At 38.6% G+C, this 6,827-nt stretch overlaps 1 pseudogene; it reads left to right on the plus strand.

Moving 5' to 3' along the window:
- Nucleotides 1-1,674: 1,674 nt before the first annotated feature.
- LOC149248614 (phospholipase A1-Igamma1, chloroplastic pseudogene) lies at nucleotides 1,675-3,521 on the plus strand (annotated as a pseudogene).
- Nucleotides 3,522-6,827: the final 3,306 nt, after the last annotated feature.

Raw genomic sequence — 6,827 nt, forward strand, 5'->3', positions numbered from 1 at the left:
CTTCAAATAATATGACATCATTGTTAGGTTTGTTTGGAACCATAAAAAAACTGTAACATATTAACTTCTCCAAGTCCTTGACTTTCAGAAAGTTGCCAAGATTTTTGAATTTGTTGGAAATGCTGCATTGTTTTTTCTCAGTGACCTAACTAGCCTAAAGGAATTTACACTCCTACTGTTTCAATTTCAAATGTTCACTTTACTTTGTTGGACAGTGAAAATAATGGACAACATTGATAATGCATTATACAAGAATAGAGTATATGTCAGCAGTTGTCACTAACTCAAACAATCTTTAAATTGATATTGTTTGCTAGATGAAGTGTCATTTGCCAATGTGGAAAAAATTGAAGGAAGTAACTAGGCATTAGCATATTTAAAAGGCGCACAGATTGAAGTTCTCTTCCATGCTTGGACTCAAAACACATGAGTTGAAGAGGACACGAATAAATAAAATATCCTTTCCTAATTGTGTTCAGTCAAAGCTTAACCATTTCAACATTAATGATTGTGGCGAACTAATGGATGTTGAAGCATTGTCAACAACATTAATGTCACTAAATTTTTAATTGTTGTTAATATAACGACACATCTTTGTGGTCTCCCAAAACTCGTCCATTTTGTCTTCACAATTTCCCTTGCTCTGCATGGCAACATAAAAACCAGCAGTTTCCTCAACACTCAAAGAATTAAGTAAGGAATTGTATAAATTTTGTAGTCATTTAGCTATTCACCTACGTGTTTTTCCATCAAGCATCTTACTCTCGAATATTCAAATGTCCTAATGGAAAATTCCCTTCAACAAGTAAGCAACCAATGAAGTAGAAGGTTGCTCTTTGTAATCCAACATATTTTGTGCTTTCTTTGTAGCAAGAACATTAGCCTCATTCTTGAAGTAGTGTGGACCAGATTAATGGAATATCGCACTAGGAACCATTTTGTGGCTTGGGAAATGAGTCGCTAGTTACAAGACCTTGACAGATTAATATTTATATAATATTTATTCTATTAAAAATAAGAGTTTTTATATTTAGTTTTTTTTTTGGATGATTTTTCCCAATCTTTTTTTCCTTGGTGTACTTTTACATTTTTTGAAGTAATTACTACTATTATTTAATATTAAATAATTACTATTCACATATATCAATGACATTTATTAATATAGTTGATTGATATAAATTTTCTTAATATATCAACCACATTTATTAGGAGTTGTGTTTAGTGTGACTTTTTGGACTCTTTGGTGTTGGAATCCGTTGGAAAAATTTAAGGTCAAATCTTGAGTACCCATCAAACTTGTGATAAAATTAAGGTCAAATCTTGAGTAACCATCAAACTTGTGATTTCAATAAATTCCTACCAGATTTTAGAAAAACTAGACAAGGAAAAACCCACAGGAAAAACTTCCAAAAAATCGCACTAGAAACAACTCGTAGTTGTTCGAGTCACTATTTTTTTTTTTTTTTTGAAAAAAAGGCCCGTGAAGACCAGAAAAAGCCCTACAGAAGTCAATGATAGACCTGAAGATTACGCGGCAATTTATGGAACAGCCTCTTCCGCGACATTATACGCGAGATAACGCGTTCACACTAATTTCATTTTTCCTTTAAAACGGCCGCTCGTTCTCTCAGATCGAAACAGCTGCTTCAGATCGTTCTTCATTACAATCCCTTTGTTTACTCCACAAAATCTATGCCCTCTTCAATTTCCCTGGTTAACTGAATCCCGTGGTCGAATTTGAAGTATACGCTCTCGCCATGATTCAATCGGCCCACATCTTTTTATCTCACGCTCCGCCGTTTCGTACAACAAATCCCAGCCATATTCCGGCTGGTACTTCTGGTGACTGCATTCTCTTCACTATGAAATCGACACTGCCGAAGGCTCTCGCCTGCCAGCCATATGTAAATCTATGTAACCCCTCCGATCTCCTTCCGTCCGTAAAACAGAAGGGGTGGTCGCCTGTTCTCGTACGGGCGGTGGAGAAACCCCAACAGAACGCGCGCAACTCTGGTGTTCGTAAGACCGTTCAACCACCTGATTTGTCTCTCGACATCATGGTCGTCGACAGGCCGATTGCCCGGTCGATCATCTCCGGCGACCACGAAAGTTTTCGGACCCTTGATCCCGTGCAGGAAATTCTCCCGCTCTCGCCCAGGAGAACTGGCGACAGTATCAGGGATCAGAAAACTGGGCAGGGCTTGTGGGCGATCGATTGCATCCGAATCTGAGACGAGAAATCGTGAGATACGGCGAGTTTGCGCAGGCCACCTACGACGCATTCGACTTTGAGCCCCATTCTAAATACTGCGGAAGCTGCCGATACGGGCGACACAAGATGTTCCACAGGGTCGGGCTGGACAACACGGGGTACAACATCACCAAGTATCTCTACGCCATGTCGGACATTCACCTCCCTAAATGGTTCGGCCGCCCATCTTCCATGGACGACGATACATGGAGCAAGGACTCCAACTGGATTGAATACGTTGCGGTGAGCACAGACGAGGAGGTGAGGCGCCTGGGGAGGCGAGATATCGTGGTGGCGTGGAGGGGGACTGTGACGCAGCTCGAGTGGATGGAGGATTTTCAGGATTCTCTCCATCCCTTGGGAGAGGTGGGGAGCCTGCACGAGAATTCATCAGTGAAGGTGGAGCGAGGGTTTCTGAGCATATATACCTCAAAGGATCACAACACCAAGTACAACAAGCTCAGCGCTTCCGAGCAGGCAATGAAGGAGCTCGGTCGCCTGGTGGACTTGTACACGCAGAAAGGAGAAGACGTGAGTATAACTATTACCGGCCACATCCTCGGTGGTGCGCTCGCTCTGCTCAGCGCCTACGAGATCGCAGCGAAGGGCCTCAATTCGCACAAAGCCGATCCCGACAGGACCGTCCCTGTGACTGTCTTCTCTTTCGGAGGTCCGAGAGTGGGCAACTGGGCTTTCAAAGACAGATTGGAGGCGACGGGGGTGAAGGTTCTGCGCGTGGTGAGCAAACAGGACATGGTCCCCAAGATGCCCGGGATCGTCTTCAACGAAGGGATGGAAAAATTCGAGCGACTGATGAAGCCGTTGCTTGACCGTTGCCCCTGGACATACGTTCACGTTGGAGTGGAAATCAAGTTGGATCACGGACGTTCGCCTTCTCTGAAACCAAATCTCGACCCTGCAGATTATCACAACCTGGAGGGATATCTTCATTTGTTGGATGAGTTCGAGAGCTGGTGCGCCCCATTCCGATCAGGGGATGCCAAACGAGACGTGGCGTTGGTGAACAAGGCTTCTGACATGCTGAGGCCGGAGTTAATGGTGGCGGGGAACTGGTATCAATTGGAGAACAAAGGCCTCGTCCGCAACTCGTATGGAAAATGGGTGCAGCCTGAACGAGATCCGGAGGATATCCCATCTCCTAACCACGTACTAGTGCAAGCGTCTTTGGGTTTGGAGGTACAGATCAATGTCTAAAAGTAATGCATTTCGGCTGTTAATGTAATCTAAAAGGATAATAAATCAATTACATACAAAAATTTCCTGATCATTGCTTTTTTAAAAGGCTTTTAAGGATCTGTTTAGGTTTTATATATGCCCGAAGGATATCCCATCTCCTAACCACGTACTAGTGCATTTCCGCTGTTAATGATGATTAGACCATTTACATACAAAAATTTCCTGATCATTGCTTTTTAAAAGGTTTTTAAGGATTTGTTTATGTTTTATGTATGCCCGAAGTACAGCTGAGAAATGTCAAAATAATAATGTTGTATGAAGGGTCTTGTAAGGATTCATAGTTGTGTGTATGGGAGATATATAATCTGTCAGTTTGAGGAACATATAAAAACCAGTCACAAAGAAAAAAATATAGGGGAAATAAGATTGTCCTACTGATAATCCACAGTCAAATAAAAACATGTAAATTGCTTTGAAAGAAAACTGACTTTATTGCATTGTTCCGAAAATTGGTGATCCTTTTGTTCAAAGAGCTTTGTTGTGCCTTTGACCCTTTCATTCCTATGAATGTGATGAAACTGATATGAGAGAAATGCATGAGATTTGAGATCATATTTTGAATGTGGTTTCTTATTCGGAATGTTCCATTCATCAATCTATAATAAGTTTGGAATTTCTAGGTGATACTTTATTCCTTTGCAACTAAGAATAATAATTGTGCATAATTGTTTCAGACTGTCTATATTTCCACATAGAAAAATGGAGTGTGAATGGTTTATGAAAGTTCGGCCTCCCATCCTTCCTTTTGATGTGCGTCGTCGCGCAGCTCCCAACTATTTCTAGTTTATAATTCTTTATTGCTTTGTTTTCGATGGTTGAGTCATGTGAACATTTGCTTCGATAATATCTTATGTCGTCATTGGTTACGTAACATACATGTAACAATTTTTCTTCTGAAGTATTAAAAAAATAAGTGTATATGGTTACTGTTATATATATAAGTATTAAAATATAATATATTTTTATAAAAACTTATTATTATATATATTTTTTTGTATTTAGAGGAATTTGTAATTGAGTTACTTATTTGTTATATAGGCCTAGTCTTGTCCTCAAGTTCCACCTGAGTAGGTCTATTTTAATATTTAAGATTTCATTTTGGTTCTTCACTATAATTTATGGGAGTTAGTTTTGTCTTTATTGGGCTAATTTCAATTTTTAAAATTTCATTTCAATTCCAACTTCTATAACTTTTAAATATTTAATAGAAAAAAATTATAAAATTAATTATTATCATTTTATAAATTTATAATAACTATTAGATATATATAACTTTTCAATTATTCATTTTTAAAATTTATTTTGTTATATAATTATACCCACTTTAATATTATAATATAATTGGTTTATACTGAACAATAGACATTCAAAGTATAGCAAACCATCAAAGAGACACTTTAACACAGTGTTTTGATGAAGGAGTTCACCCCTCCCGGGCTATATCTCCTTGGTCCAGCTTCCATGGCTTAGGCCTATGTGTTAGCTCAATATGGAAAAAAATGTTGTTTACAAAGCTCTACTACTCATCATACCTGCACCAATGTGTTCATAATGTCAAAATTAGCTATGAACACCTTTTCCTCAACTCAAGTTGGTCGAAAATTGCTCTAGTTAGGCCTCTGACAGTCTTTCCCTAGAAAATCTCCTCTAAATATGGAAAACTCTAGTTAGAGCCGCTAAATTTTGGGATGGCACCAAAATTATCTGAATCCGCTAAAATTCCACTATTTTAAACTCTAGATTAATTAAATATAAGCCGAGTTTAATTGGAGTGATTAGCGTTTAATTACCATTGGCGGTTTAGAGAGGAGGCCCCCAAGATCTAAGAGATTGAAATGGATCTTGGGAGGAGGGACCCCCAAGATCTAAAAACTTGAATTGCCAGAAGAAAAAAGAGGAGAATGCCCCATAAACAAAACCACAAAGAAACTTTTTATTAAAACCAACTGATCTGGATTTAAACATGAATGCAACAAAATATAGAGGTAACCATAGAGACAGATATGCAGCGGAAATAATACTTCATTTCATGACTGTAAAATGCTGAAATATGCTTGCGAACAGAAGTGGAAATAAACTAGCTAGGGCGATGGTAGCTTATCTCTGAGAAGAGATGTGGTCGCTACATGCCTCTGAACTGTAAAGGCTACATTGTGGTGGACAATCTGTCCTTTTACAAAATGTGACTTGTTACTTATAGTATTTTTCAGTTACAATACCACGGGTCAATTCCATGGGTGAATGAATACCATGGATGGATTTTACAATACCACGGGCGGATGCCATTTACAATACCATGGGTAAATTCCATGAGTCGATGAATAATATGGGTGGATGAGTACCATGGGTGGATTTTACAATACCACGAGCGGATGCCATTTACAATACCATGGGTAAATTCCATGGGTCGATGAATAATATGGGTGGATGAGTACCATGGATTGATGCCATTTTCCATTCGGATCAAGAAGTCTTGCCAAATTTACACTTTGACGTCTTTAAAAACAATTTTTCTTTTCTCAAGACATCAAGTACTTTGTTTACATGCATGACATGTTCATCTCTGGATTTGTTGAATATGAGTATATCATCTAAGTACACAATGAAAAAGTCATCTAGAAATGGTCTCAATACATCATTCATTACTCTCATAAAAGTAGCTGGAGCATTTGTAAAATCGAAAGGCATAACAAGCCACTCAAACAATCCTTGTTTAGTTTTGAATGCGGTTTTCCAAATGTCCTCTTCAGCTATTCTAACTTGATGATAACCACTTCATAAATCTAACTTAGTGAAATACTTTGCATACCTTAACTAATCAAGAAAATTATCAATTCTTTGGAGTAGATAAAGATTCTTTACCATGATTTTGTTCAGTGCATGAAAATCCACACACATGCGCCAAGTCTCGTCCTTCTTCGACACCAAGACAATGGGCAAACCACACGGCGAAGTAGATGGACATAGGATACTTTTGTTCAACAATTCTTGAATTTTCTTCTTGATTTCCATTCTCTCCATAATCGACATGTGATACATGCCAATGTTTGGAAGTAGAACATCTTGCTGCAACTGTCTCTCATGCTGAATTCCCCTCTTGGAAGGTAACCCCTTTAGTTCCTGAAACATCTCGCCATGCTTTCTTACCACATCAAACAAATCAGATTCCAATTTTTCATCACAACCTTCAAAAGATTCATAATCAATATCATTCTTTTTCTTGATCATGAGAAGCACAAAATTTTTACTTGCATTTACTAGTCTCTTCATCTACCCTGCATTGACCAAAGAAATGTTCATCTTTTTACGATGGGCTCTC

This window comes from Pinus tabuliformis, chromosome 7 (assembly GCF_031772625.1).
Source record: "Pinus tabuliformis cultivar Carrire ecotype Pingquan chromosome 7, CPIR1, whole genome shotgun sequence".
Lineage (NCBI taxonomy): Eukaryota > Viridiplantae > Streptophyta > Pinopsida > Pinales > Pinaceae > Pinus > Pinus tabuliformis.